The sequence below is a fragment of the Panthera tigris genome, chromosome C1 (assembly GCF_018350195.1).
Source record: "Panthera tigris isolate Pti1 chromosome C1, P.tigris_Pti1_mat1.1, whole genome shotgun sequence".
In the NCBI taxonomy this organism is placed as follows: Eukaryota; Metazoa; Chordata; class Mammalia; order Carnivora; family Felidae; genus Panthera; species Panthera tigris.
Genome location: NC_056667.1, coordinates 158,471,404 through 158,486,223, shown reverse-complemented (window position 1 = coordinate 158,486,223; position 14,820 = coordinate 158,471,404). Strand labels below are relative to the sequence as shown.

At 35.9% G+C, this 14,820-nt stretch overlaps 1 protein-coding gene across 6 annotated transcripts in view; it reads left to right on the top strand.

The window, feature by feature from the left end:
* The window catches only part of TLK1 (tousled like kinase 1), a 145,563-nt gene that overhangs the window by 24,233 nt on the left and 106,510 nt on the right, over nucleotides 1-14,820 (top strand). For 2 of the 6 annotated variants that reach the window (XM_042994671.1, XM_042994670.1), the window contains exon 2: nucleotides 11,017-11,065. The exons of 1 other annotated variant lie outside the window; for it this stretch is intronic. The gene's annotated coding sequence lies outside the window, so the exon portion shown is untranslated. Of the gene's footprint in view, nucleotides 1-9,508; nucleotides 9,539-11,016; nucleotides 11,066-13,776; nucleotides 13,794-14,820 lie in introns of those variants that run through there. 3 more of the 6 variants (XM_042994674.1, XM_042994672.1, XM_042994673.1) reach the window with 3 other exon arrangements.

Genomic DNA, 14,820 nt, shown 5'->3' with positions numbered 1-14,820 from the left:
TTTCCCTCTTCTGAATTATATACTATTATTACTGTATAGTTTGGTTCTACATGTATGTTAGCCATCCATAAGATATTAGTGTTTTATATAGTGATGTTGCATTTACTTTTTTTTTTTAGGCTGAGTTGATTTTCTGTTTTCCTGAAGAATGCTCTTTAGTGTTTACTCTATTTGGGCCTATCTGGTGTGGAATTCTCTGTTACTGCTTATCTCATAAGTCTTTTCCCCATCTTTATTCTTGAAAAGTTTTTGTTTTGACAGGACATCAAATCTAGATAGGTAGTTCTTTTCATTCATTCAGCTCATTGTGTATTATCCAATTGAGACCTGATTTCCATTGTTTTGTTCTAAAGTCAGCTATCAGTCCTATTGTTGCTCCTTTGATGGTAATCTAGTTTGCAGCTTCTGGTTGCTTTCCAGGTTTTGGGGGGACCGGGTGGTATTTTTGGCTTTAAGCAGTTTTACCATGATGTGTCTAGGTATGCTTTTCTTTTCATCTACTTGGTGTGTGTAGGACTTCTTAGATCTGTGACTTGTGGCTGTACTGTCCAGTGCGCCACTACCTATATGTGGGTATTTAAATGATAAATGATCATTTAAGAAGTTAGAAATTAAGTTCCTCTCTTTTCAAGTACTCAGTAGCTATGTGTAGTTATTGGCTGCCTTACTGGCAGATGGAAAACCTTTCTGATGAGGTTTGGGGGTGTTGGTGGGGTGGGAGTGTAGAGATGACATGTCTTTGGTGCAAAAAGGTAATTTACTAAAGCATGGGGACAGGAGCCTGGGCAGAAAGAGCTGCACTGGGTTTGTGAAGAGTGACTGCTTATATACTGTGGATTTGGGGGAGATAAAGTCAAGAGGAAATTTCTTTTTTTTTTTTTCAATATATGAAATTTATTGTCAAATTGGTTTCCATACAACACCCAGTGCTCATCCCAAAAGGTGCCCTCTTCAATCAATACCCATCACCCACCCTCCCCTCCCTCCCAACCCCCAAGAGGAAATTTCTTGAAAGGATTTCCATATGCTAAAGAGGATTTAACAGATTACTGGAGGCCTAGCTAATAAGGTTGTTTTTCCCTCTAGCAAAGCATTATAATTAAGATAGTAGAGAGTTCTTGGAGATGAGGCCATTGATAGATATGTGTAAACTGATGGAACTTCTGTCAGTTTAACCAATTGTTTTCTGTCCTTTCCCTTGTTCTTGGGCAGCCAGGAGTACCTGAGGAATATCACACGTATCCCATTTTTAGTGAGGGAGGGGAGTGGTTTGTGGGGTGTCAGCTTGCCTTATGCTCCCTCATCACATCACTGCAGAATATTTTGTTGGACAGCATGGCTGAGGGCTTTTATAAGTTTTGGGAAATTTTTAGCCCATACCATTTCAAATAGTTCTTCTGGAACTGTAGTTATACGTGTATTAGATTTTCTTACTGTGTGCCTTATATTTCTTATGCCTTTTTCTGTATTTCATCTTTTTATTCCTAATATACATTTTAAAAGGTATATTTTTCTGGGGTGCCTGGGTGGCTTAGTTAGTTGAGCATCCGACTTCGGCTCAGGTCATGATCTCACGGTTTGTGGGTTCGAGCCCTGCGTCGGGCTGTGTGCTGACAGCTTGGAGCCTGAAGCCTGTTTCAGATTCTGTGTTTCCCCCTCTCTCTGCTCCTCCCCCACTTTCACTCTGTGTCTCTCTCTCTCAAGAATAAGCATTAAAAAAAAAATAAAAGGTATATTTTTCTGAGATACCTTCTATCTCATTAATTCTCTCTTAAGCTACGTTTAATATGTGTCAAACTCATCTGCTGAGTTCTTAACTTAGGTCCTTTTACTGTTCTAGAAATCAGTTTGGTTCTCTTTTTAGTTTCAGGTTCTCTGTCAAAGTTCTCAGTCTTACTTTTCAGTGTAATTATTTGGAAGTCGGTGTCTGGTAACTTTATTATCTAGATCCCTTTGAGTCTTGTTCCATGTTTTATTTGCTTTTCAGTCATGTGTTATTTTCTTGGGTTTCTTTTTTGTTGTTTTATTTTTTAATTGCATTCGGGACATTTTTAATGAAAAACCATAGAGATAATTTGGGGCCTAGAATAATGGCAGTCTTCTATGACAGGATTTACATTAATTTTGGCAGAAATACAGGGGCACTGTAAAATCTCAGATTCTCTTGATCTACTTTTAAGGATTGAGATTAGAAGCTCGGCTTTAATCCTATTCACTTTTGCTCCAAGATTGGGATCCCAGTGCAGTGTTTGGGGGAGGCTCTGGATTTCACCTTTTTTTTTTTTTTTGCCTGGCTGGCCCAGTGATATTGCCAAAGTTTTGCTTAGCATCTCAGCCTCTAAGTCACTAGTTCTAGAATCAGCAGATGCTTCTACAGATAGGGGAAGCTTGGTATATCAGACTCCACTCTCTGGAGTTTCTTTTCTTGAAGAAAAGATTCTTGGCCCCATGATTCTTCATTACCTGATATTTCTTAGTAGACTTAAAAAAAAAAAAAAAAAAGAATTAGTCCAACTTTTCAAGTTTCCTGAGCCAGAAGATTGGTCTCATTTACCTAATCACCATTACTAGAAGTAGAAACTTCTTGTTTGCTCTTATTTATTTTTTTAAGTGTATTTATTTTAAGAGAGAGTGTTTGCCATGTGAGTGGGTGAGGGGCAGAGAGAAGGAGAGAAGAGAATCCCAAGCAGGCTCCACACTCCTTGCAGAGCCCAATGTGGGGCTCAACCTGGGGCTGAAACTCACAGACTGTGAGTTCATGCATGACCTGAGTGATAAAGTTGGAAGCTCAATTGACTGAGCTACCCAGGTGCCCCTGCTTTTATTTTTAATATTTCAATTGGCTTGAAAATTTTGGGTGAATTTGAAATTTTTTTCATCCTCTCAGTAGTAATAATGAATGTATAGTTAAGTAAATGATATCTGCGACTACTTTTTCCTTTTACTATGACAGGACAATCTATTGATGAACAAATCCTACCTCTCCAATGCAGCTTTCTCTCTCTCTCTGTCTCCCTCTGTCTCTCTCTCTTTTTAATGTTTATTTATTTTTGAGGGAGAGACAGTGTGAGTGGGGGAGGTTAGAGAGAGACACACACACAGAATCTGAAGCACGCTCTAGGCTCTGAGCTGCCAGCACACAGCCAGACTCAGGGCTCGAGCCCATGAACCCTAAGATTATGACCTAAGCTGAAGTTGGGCACTTAACTGACGAGCCATCCAGGCGCGCCCCCCTCCCCGCCCCGCATCATTGTTTTTAAAGTACATGAACAGCAATTTGGGAAGATGAAGTACATATAATATGACTAAAAAAGACACAGGATTGATTTTATGCATCATATAGAATTATTCGTGTGAGCACAGTCTTCTTTTAGGCCCAGTGACTTACAATACTGCTGATTGTATAAGTGATCCATAGTATGGATGAATTTTTAAATGTCTAAAAGGTCAGTGAAACCAGTTTTTCCTCATCCTTTGTACTTGTTTGTATATTGAACTGGGCTTTATTTTGTACCTATTCTTCCTTCCTGCTACCCCATACTTTTTGCTAATGATAATGGAACCATTGCCCATAAAATAGGTAACTGGGCCTTAGTGTTTATTGTCAGGTGACTAGATAAGTGAGACCTGCAGGAAGAAACTCACTGTTGTCGCTAAAACACGCCAAATTCAGTGTCTTCAAAAAGGAACTCGTGATCTGTTTCCCCAAACCAGTTCCGTTTATAGTTACTTACTGTTACTGCCAGTTATCCATGTGTAAACCAGAAACATTCCCCTTTCCCTTACTTTTCACATTCAGTCTACTACCAAGTCCTGGTTTTTTTTCATCTCCCGGGTACCTTTCTGATCTTCTGTGACACTGGTTCAGTCTAGTGCCTCTTACCTGGATCACTATAGTGGACTCCTAACTGGTGTCCATGAATCCACCCTGGAATCTCTAATTAGGAAGAAACATAGAAACTGTAATACTTTCCAAGTGACAGTATTTAATATTCTACCTGACTAAAGTAATTTTTTTATTATGTTGATTTTATTATTGAGTTATGTGAAACTGTAGTTCTTTGGCTTTCTAAATAAGGTGTCTTCATGTTACTGTCTGTTATATGCCAGGAGGAGTATTGCATTTGTCTTCATGCCAGTAGGTTACATGGTTGTTTTCATTTTATGAATGAGGAAACTGAGGCTGAGAATTACTAAGGCAGTAGAGCTGAAATACCGATTTGGTTGTCTTTTAGACCAGGTTTCTTAAGTTTGAAATTTTGGGGATGCCTGAGAATATCCATTTATTCATTCAAGAAATATTTATTGAGAGTCTCTATGTGGTAGGGCATTCTTTCAGGCACCTTGATATTTTAGTAAACAAACTCCCCCAAGTTCCTATTTTTTTGGAACTTATCTTCTAGTAAGAGGAGATATGCCAGCTCGTTGATAAAGCTGCAGACTCAGAATGACTGTTTGCCAGGGAGTTTCAGAACTACAGTGTTTCCCTGTCTTGACAGGGGAAGGGAGATTTGTGAAATTTAACTTTACTTGGGGTTCTCCATAACTTCAAATGGCGGGGTAGTCTCTAGTTTTTACTTAGGGCTATGAACATGGTGTCAGCCTGTTTTAGAGTGGTCAAGTAGGCTGAAGGGGCTTCACATACTATGTCAGGTGTCCCCAAGGCCACTTCTATTTCAGAGATTAGTTAGAAAGGCTAGTGGGCTCAGCATATAGTTGTACTCATCTTTGATGTGCATTATAACATAGTGAAGATACATAGCTGGATCTTAAGGGAAAATACATAGGCAGGAGTAGAGGAATCCATATGGAGGCTTCCTTAAGTTCTCTCCCTCACTAGAGGGGGCACGCAGAGTACACACTCTTCCCCCATGAGAGTGCAGCAACAAGTGTGCAGTGTGCCTATCTGGGGAAGTTCACTAGAGACTCCGCTTTCAAGGTTTTTATTGGGGATACCTTCTTCCTACCCTATACCAACCACATTATTTCCACGACCAGTTCAGGCACTGGTCAGGCACATAATTCCTATCAATTATGGAAAGTGGGGATTTCTTTGCAGCAGGCCTTTCTAAAGATCACATCCTTACGCTTGGTTAACTCATTTCTGCAGTTACCTTTTGATTCTGGATGGAGATTGCTGAGGTGGATCTGGGAGAGATAAATGAATACTTACATAGTAGTTTTCCTACTACGCCTTGGGAGTCATTGTTTTAAGGAAATCTAATCCAAACAAAGCATTTTAGGTAGAAGGATGTTTGTTGCAGCACTGTTTTCAATAGCAAGAAATTAGAAAACGCTTGAATCACCAGTGGTAGAGAAATAATTAAATATATTACTGTACATCCATTTAATGGAATGTTAGGTAGTCATGAAATAATGTTCATGAAAACATGTCATAATGTGGAAAATTGCTTTTGTAAGAACAGCAGATATAAAATAGTAATTAGTGTAGAATCTTGACAGTGATGGCTACCAGATTCTGCTTTTAGTTCTGAAATTTGTGAAGAGAAGATAAATTCCTTCATAGGAATGTAGGAAAATATAAAAAATTGTTAATTTTTTGTTATGGAAACATCTTTTAATTTATCGAAGTAGGATGAATATTGCAATGAACCTTAACATACCCATCACACAGTTTGACAATCATCAGTTTTAATACAAAAGTTTAAGTTGCTTGTAGGAAATTTAAATAAATTTCATTAAAACATGTATACTGCATAGGGTAGTAGCATTAATATGCAGTAAATTAAATACATAAATTTATAATTTATCTGAAGCTTTTTTATGGCAAAGAACTGCCACTGCCATTTTCATTATTAATGTTATTAATTGGGTTTATTTGGGGGAAAGATTTTTCAAAAACAAAATAGTTTTTTGGTGGTCGGGGGTGGGGGTTGGGGTAACTGTGATTTTTCTAGGTATATGACTATAGATAAGGAAAATCAAACCCAAACTGAGAATTGAATGGGTGGAGGCTATAGAAGTGTCTCATTTAGCAGCACTTCAAAAATGATAATTTTATTATGTCATTACTTTTAGGGTCTTTTGCAAATGGTTGATATTATGAACGTGGAAACATTTTTGAATGCCAGGGGCTACTATGAAGTATAATGTTAGTTGTTGGATAAAAAGTATATAGAAAAAAGACTGGGAGAAAATAAACATGAATGGTGTTGACTTTGGTTATCTTTGGGTAGTAGGATTATGGGTGGGAATTTTAGGCTCCAATTTTTTTACATTTTTGTGTTTTTCTTTATTGTGGGCAATTTGGGGTTCGTGACCAGTGGTAAAAAGGGAAAGGAGTGAAATTGCTTCTTGTCCTTATTTTATAAAGATAATGTCCTTTTTTTCATAAGGCAGATAGCTTGATATTGGGAAATGTTAAGTCAGAAAATTGGTATAATAGAAAGAAAACTTGGTATAAGTCAGAGGTTTTAAATGTATAGATTTGCTGGAACATTATGGTGTAAAATTTGAGGGCCAAAGCTTCAGATAAATTATAAACATATTTTTATTTAATTTCATTGCATATTAATGCTACCTTTTAAGCCTTATACTTAATAAGGCTTTGCATGTATCACTGTTTTGGCAGCTTTGAGATAATACACAAGTAAAAGATGTATGAGAATGATGTGACCCATAGTTTCTTTGAATCACTGAAAACTGAAAAATGGCAGTCATAATCATTTGTAAAGATACGAGGGGATTGATTATACTTTAGGCCATTCAGGTCATCGAGTACATAGGTTGAACCGTATGAACCCATTTTGTAGATTAAAAATGTTTTGATATAGCTGCATATGGTTCAGTCTGTCAAAAATTATAATTTCTCATCCTTTGTTAAAACTGATTTTCTTAGTTTACATATTTATCTGGAATTGCAGGTTGGTGTTTCTATTAAGGTTGCAGGTAATAGGAAATATTACTAAAATTTAAAAATTTTGTTTGTTGGGTGGTTTGGTCTTTGGAAATGTGTCTTTCTAGAGGAATGTTATGATTTTAATGGGTTTATACACACATTTATGTATCTGGCATCTAAACTGTTGGCATACTCTGGAGTTGTATAACAATTTAGAGTTGGGAATGATGGCTAAGTGTGTTTTTATTTTCATTGAGCAGGATAATTTATGTTAAACATGTCTGTGTGGGCATTGAGAGCAGGTAGGGTTCCTAGGCAGAGTGGTTTGTTTTGTTGGGAATCTTTTGGGTTTATTAAAGACTTTAGTATTTTTTTTCTTTATTTGAAAACTTAGGCTAGAGAAATTGAAAGTGAGTAAATTAGGATACTCCACTGTTTGTTAATATTCTTTTGTTGCTTTCTCTTCTCACATGACTTAACTTGGTGTGTGTTTTTGGGCAAGTTGCTTACTTTTCTAGCACTCAGTTATAGTTAAGTAAAAATTGTGGAGGCTATATATTCCAGGAACCTGCTACAAGGCTTACAAGTATCATCTCATTTAATTTGCATAAGAATCCTGTGAAGTAGGCTCTGTTATTACCAGGATTTTAGGACAGAGCTGGGATTTGAACTCAGTCTGATTAAACCCATGTTCTTAACCCTAAAGCTGTATTGCTACAATAAGTTTCCACAGAAATCCATTTTAGGAGTCTTGTTGAGGATATGATAGAGATGATGTTGGTAAAATAATACTTATGTTGAAATCACTGTGTAAACATTAAGATATTTTATCCTTATTTATTATAATACATTGTTTTAAGAAGTGTTTTAATGGGTAGGTAGTGCTCAACTTGGACTTCTTATGTAGAGTGAATGCAACTTCCTTCCTTGTCAGAGATTTATTTCCCTGATGCATATGGACCATATGAAGTAACTTTTGGTAGCCCTTCTTTCACTCTGCCTTGTTGGGATAGAACAGACCAAAAAGGAGTAGTGTGGGGCAGTAAATCATCACTGTCCTTTTGAAGGTATATCAAAATGGTTACCTCTGAGGAGTGGGATTTTGGGAGACAGGGAGTATTGGGCCTTTCAGTTTTAGTTTTCTGTATCATTTCATCCAGCATGTATTACATTAATAATGGGAAAAGGCATGAAACTAAAAAAGATTCTTAAGTAATTAGTACTTATGTTGGGGATAAGATACCAGTTTACTTTGTGGTAGTAAGAAGAAAGTGAACTAGGTCAAGTCTCAGCCAAATGCCTATTTTGGAGATTTCTCAGAAAACATTCCTTTTTACATGAGCAAGCACATGCGTTCTCTCTCTTTCTCTTCCCCCCTTCCTTTCCTTTCCATCTCTCTGTCTCTCTCTCACACACACACACACACACCACACACCACACATACCACATACTCTTACTGCTCTTTTGGGATAGGGGTGCTTAGCTGAGTGGGTTTAAGTTCTAACAAAAGGTAATATGACTTATCTCTCAGCGTCTCAATGTTATCTTTAAAATGAGAACTATATGTTAAAATAGAGAAATAGCCTAATATAAAAATACATTTATGTGTCTGTGTATATCTACACACATTTATATGTATATGCATGTGTGTACATGAGAGAGATTGGTTTTAAAAACAGCAAGTAATTATAAACATGAAGGTAGAAGAATAGGAGTTATATTACTTTGACATTAACAGAAGAAATTTAGGCACTGAAGTACATGTCATTTTACATACCAGAAATTCTAACCTCAGGGAGAAAGCTAGAAGGGAGTGTGTGTGTGTGTGTGTGTGTGTGTGTGTGTGTGTGTGTGTAAAATAGGTCAATCTTCAGTAAGCAGTTGTATTGTAGCATACATATATGCTCACACTTTATTGAATACTTACTAAGTGACAGATTTAGTTTAAAACTCTGCATATACACTTGTTTTACTCTAACAACTAACAGTTACATTTATTATCCATTTTACATATAAAAAAAGTTAAAACATGGTTAAGGAACTTGGCCATATTTATACAACCTGTCTGTGTTCATTTTTGTTGGGAAAAAAGCTGTCAGACATTATTTTTAAAAAATCTTTATTGATTTATTTTGAGAGAGTGCGCGTGCGTACACATGCAAGTGGGGGAGGAGCAGAGAGAGAAGGAGAGAGAGAATCCAAAGCAGCCTCTGCGCTATCAGAGTAGAGAGGCTCGAAGCCACAAAACATGAGATCATGACCTGAGCCGAAATCGAGAGTCAGATGCTTAACCGACTGAGCTACCCAGGCTCCCTGTTTTTTTAATTTGTAAGAGTAAAATTGAAATTAAATTATTACTCGTTTTCTAAGGTCGTGATAGGATAGAGAAGCAAAAACTAGAACTCTCTGCTTTACCCCTGATGTAATCTATATTTCCTTTTCTGAATAATTTGGTCTCAGTATGTCTGAATTCTTTGCTGTAAGGGTTACAACAAAACTGTTTAAAATGACTAAGTATCTTAAAGATAAGCTGAGGTATTAATCTGACTTGGAGTGTGATTCTAGATCAGACTTGTCTTCTCTTTAACCACAGGCTTGTATAACTAAATGTGTGCTCTAGATTGAGGAACTTGACTTTCTATGCTTACTCTTTAAGTCATTCTACATGAAATATTTGGTGTGAGTATATTTATGTATATGTGTACAGTACATATGTATTTGTGTAGGTAGATGGATAAATGTATATGGCTCAGAAATAGTTTCATGAAACAGAATAAAATACAAAAACAGACCCATGGTTATGTGAGAATATGATAGATGACCAGAAAAATATTTCAAATCACTGGGAGAGGTTGCATTTGTAAGAAGTTGTATAACATTTTCTTTTGGAAAAAATTCTAGTGATAGACAATTAAACTCTAAATGGATTAAAATTTCAAATGCTAATATTTAAAATCATTAGAAAAAATGTGGGAGATGTTTTTATTAGATTCATGGGGGGAAAAGGTTATGAAGGAAATTGGGCTACTTTTATGATAGCTATTTAACATGTTGATTTAACTACCAAAAAATTAGGATATTTAGTTTTATTTATTTGTTTATTTGATTTTTTTAAATGTTTATTTGTTTTTGAGAGGGAGAGAGAGACAGAGCGTGAGTGTGGGGGACAGGAGGGAGCAGAGAGAGAGGGGGACACCGAATCTGAAGCAGTCTCTAGGCTCTGAGCTGTCAGCACAGAGCCCGACATGGAGCTCAAACTCACAAACCACGAGATCATGACCTGAGCCAAAGTCAGTCGCTTAACCAGTGGAGCCATGCAGGTGCCCCAGGATATTTGGTTTTAAATTGGAAATCAAGCCATGGAATAAATGTTGAAATGCGATATACTCAACAAAAATTATAGGTATGTTCACTAAATATGTGATAGAAAATACTGTATATGAAAATAGATATATTCTATCAACCATGTTAAAATGGTATTTAGGGGCACCTGGGTGGTTGGTAAGAGTCCGACTTTTGATTTAGGCTCAGTCACGATCTCAGTGTTCCTGAGTTAGAGCCTTGCATCGGGCTCTACGTTGACAGTGTGGAGCCTGCTTGGGATGCTGTCTCCCCTTCTTTATTCCTCCCCTGCACATACATGTACGCACGCTTGCACTCTCTCAGAAAGAAAGAAAGAAATATTAAAAAATAAAACGGATGTTTAAAGACAAGAGTTGGAGGTAATTCTGGAGTGTTGAACAGTGTAGATTTCTTAAATTCTTTTTGTGTCCTAAATTTTCAAATGCATTAAAAAACTAATGAAAAGGAATGATTTAAATGGAATATTTTATCTTGTGAAAATAATTTCTAACTTTATCATAGTGTTTCTGTTTTTAATCAGAGTTCTTTGCCTTATCAGGCATAATGTGAAAAGTATTAATAGAACAAAGACCTTAACTGTTCTGTATAAATCAGCTTATCAGATGAAATATAAAAAGTAACAATTAAAATCTGGAATGAATTAAAATATTTTCAGACTTCAGGAAGTTTTAAATTTAAAAATGTGAGGCAATGGCTTAGTAGCAGCTGAATCTATTAGGAAGGTCTAAGTGAACAAACTCATTTCCTTTACTTTTTAGTAACTGGTATTAACCTTTTGAAAACATGCTTTCTAGATACCGTGATTTTGTTTTGACTATCTGCCAAGGAAGATGAAGTCTTAAGGTAATTAAAAATGATACAATGAAAGGTAGATTCCTTGTTATAAAAAAGGTGATAGAATTATAAAGTAATGCTGACTAACCAGAACTAATACTGTGTCCAAATACATCCTTTTTTTTTAGACTGGTCACCTTTGGAGACTATAGTTTTATAAAAAGTAAAATTTATTGAGTGAGTGAGTGAGTGAGTGTGTGTGTGTGTGTGTGTGAGAGAGAGAGAGAGAGAGAGAGAGAGAGAAATGTTTATTAGAAGGGGCCATGACAAACTGTGTAAAATTGTGGCTTTCATTTATGTTTCCCTAAAATTTTTCTTTATAGAATGGGATGTGATTTCTAATTCAGGTAGTGATATCTTGTTATGTTTTTTATGTGAAATTTTGGGCTTATAATAAATTTTATTGAGTAGTAAGAATAGTAGCATAATTATGAGTCATGTGGTTCTATTTAGAGACAGGTATTCTTTAAGGATGGTATGGTCTTTATAGTGGCTTTTGTTTCTTTTTCAAAAGTATAAACATTTATCATATAATAAAGAATTTAATGGATTATAGTGAAATTACATATTCTTCAGAAAATCGCACCTCTTGTAATTAGGACCAAATTTTTGGATAAGTGTCAGAAGTGATAGTTTGAGTCCATAAAAGATTAAAATCTTTGAAATGTACTTGCTATAACAAGTCTGCAAACTGCCTATTTTTGCATGGTTAAAAAAATTGAAAGAATAATACTTTGTGACATGTGAAATTCAAATTTTAGTGTCCATAAATAAAGTTTTATTGGAACACAGCTGTTTTTGCATTTTAATGGCAGAGCTGAGTAGTTGTGACAGAGACCCTGTATGGCATTCTCAGCACTTCATACAGCTCTTGGTGCACTACAAATTTCAGTGCTGCAGTTATAACTTGATGGTGTTTGAGTGCCATGTGTATTGCCAGCCTGCGATATTTCTTTTATTTTTTTTATACCAGTGCATATCTATCATGTCAAAACAAGAAAAGAAAGAAAAATGGACTATGAGTGGCATACTTTTAAGGCACAGTGGAGTGTGTATTATTTTGTTGAATCAGAGCAAAACATTTTTTTTTTATTATGCAGTGACACTGTAGCTGTTAGAGAAGAATATATGTTGACATTATTAGACTAAGCATACACCACACTTCTCAACTCTCAATTTTCTCTCTTTATTTCTATATTTCTTTTTTTTCAACCCTCAATTTTCTTAAAGTAACAGTCAATTTAAAATGGAATATCTTATCACAGCATAATTTCTTCATAAAAATAAAAATTGAAAATGAGACTGCCACCAAAATAAGTTTCCAAGTGGTTCATTTGTTAGCCAAGCAAGGAAAGCCATTTACTGATGGTGAGTTAATTAAATTGTGTTTGATTGTAGCAAAGAAATGTGTCGGGGCGGGGGGGGGGGGGGGGGCTGGAGGCAGCGGACAAAAACTTGTTTTAGACCATAGATTTTTTTGGGCAAGAACACTTGATTTAAGAATTGACGACATTTGAAGTAACATTAATAGTGTATTAAAAAAACAAGGCAAGTGGGGCGCCTGGGTGGCTCATTTGGTTAAGTGTCCGACTTCAGCTCAGGTCATGATCTCATGGTTTGTGGGTTCAAGCCCCGCATCGGGCTCTGTGCTGACAGCTCAGAACCTGGAGCCTGCTTCAGATTCTGTGTCTTTTTCCTGCTCATGCTCTGTCTCTCTCTCTCTCTCTCTCTCTCAAAAATAAACATTACAAAAAACCAACAACAACAAGGCAAGTAATTTATAATGGTTTTCCTTGGCTCTTAATGAGTGAACAGATGTTATTGAGACTATTCAGTTGTTTATTCAAGGTGTCAATGCCAGATTTGAAGTGACAGAATAGTTAACCTCTGTGAATAGTCTGTGGAGAGCAACTACAGACGAGAATATTTTGAAGTTGAGAAAATACTTTAGTACGATCTGAAGTGGAATCTGCTAAGATGTGCTACAACTGATGGTGGTAAAAATATGTGTGGAACAGAAAAAGGCTTAGTTGGACAACTTTACAAGGCTTGTACAAATGTGAGAGGTTCAAAGCTATGGTTATTTGTTGTGTTATTTATCAGTAGGTACTTTGCAGAAAATAATTTGAATTCATTCTGTGTTCTTGAATCAGTTTGTCAGTGGTGAACTTCATTTGCTCTCATGGATTTAACTAGCATCAGCTGCCTGAATTTTTGTTAGACATAGAGAAGCTGAATATCTTGACTGGCTTATTAGCAGTGGTAAATTTTTTTGCAATTTTTTGAGTTTAGGACTGAGATTGAAATTTTTCTGAATGAAGCAGATGGCCTTTAACCACCAGTCAAATACTGATTGGCTTTGAAATTAGCTTTTTCTGGAGATTTGGAAATATTTTTAAATAAATCAGACCTAAAATTATGAGGCAAAATAGTGCTTTCATGTGAAATTTAGCTGCAGTGAAGTCATTTCAGTGGGAACTGATGTTTGAAATCACAAGTAACATCAAGCTGCTTTATACATTTCTTATACTGTCAAAGTGAGATCTTCATTCCCATATGAATTTGCATTAATATATTTTTCATCATAAAATACAGCTCCAGCAGCATTTTTCAGACATTGATGCAAGTGCAAAGAAAGTTTCCATATCTCAAAATCCACTTAATTGTGCATTTGAGGAACTTCTACCTAACCTTCAATTGGAAATGATTAATCTGTAGTGTAATAACACATTGAAAGGTAAATATCAAAGGAAGAATCCAAGAGACTTCTGTAGCTGCCTTCAAAGTAATGAATATACTCAATTAAAATCATATGCTTGTGGGTTGATTTCAGTATTTAGCAGTACCTATGCGTCAAAACAACAACAACAACAACAACAAAACAGTTCAAAGATAAACACAAAACCTGATCAACATTATCAGTTGAGTATTTGCAATAAATTTTGATGATTGGAAACTCAAATTAAGTAAAATGTTACCACTTCCCAATTCCATTATTTTTCATTAACTGACTTCTATTTTATAACATTAAAAAGTATTATACTGTTATTATTATATCCTGAATTTATCAGTAAAAAGTTTGTAGTAAGTTTTTCTCTCTCATGTAAGTATCTACATGATTTTGCCTATTGGCCTGCAAAGACTGAAATACTTACGATTGGGCCCTTTTCAGAAAAGTTTGAGAACCCAGATTCTAAAGTAGTGCTTCTCAAACATGAGTGCACATAATAATTACCTCAGGGTCTTGTTAAAATGCAGATTCTGATTTGGTAGGTTTGGTATGGGACCTAAGATATTGCATTTCTTATAAGCATCTGAGGTGAGAATAGATGCTACTGGTCATTGACTGCATTTTGGGAAGCAAGGCTTTAGTATTCAAGGTTACATTTTTATTTAGATGAGTACACTAATATTTGTTATGCATCTATTATTTGTTATGAATTATACCAAGGGTTCTTGCATATATTGCTATTAAAATGTCATAAAAACTTGTTAGAAGGTGTTAAGGACTATAATGAGGTTGGGACCCCTAGTAAGGAGTTTTGGTTAGAAACTAGTTGTTTGTTTGTTTGCTTTTCCTTGAGTGTATAGCTTCCTGTAGGACCTCATGGGGAAGTGTTGAGGTCTAGAGGAAGCTATATATCTAAGAAACAAAAACAGTCGGAAACAAAATACATTATTAGTTGGTCAGGGTCAAAGCAGGGACTTAGGTTCTCATCTTCCTTGCTAAATTTCAGTGGGCCATCAACCCATTACTAAGCCAA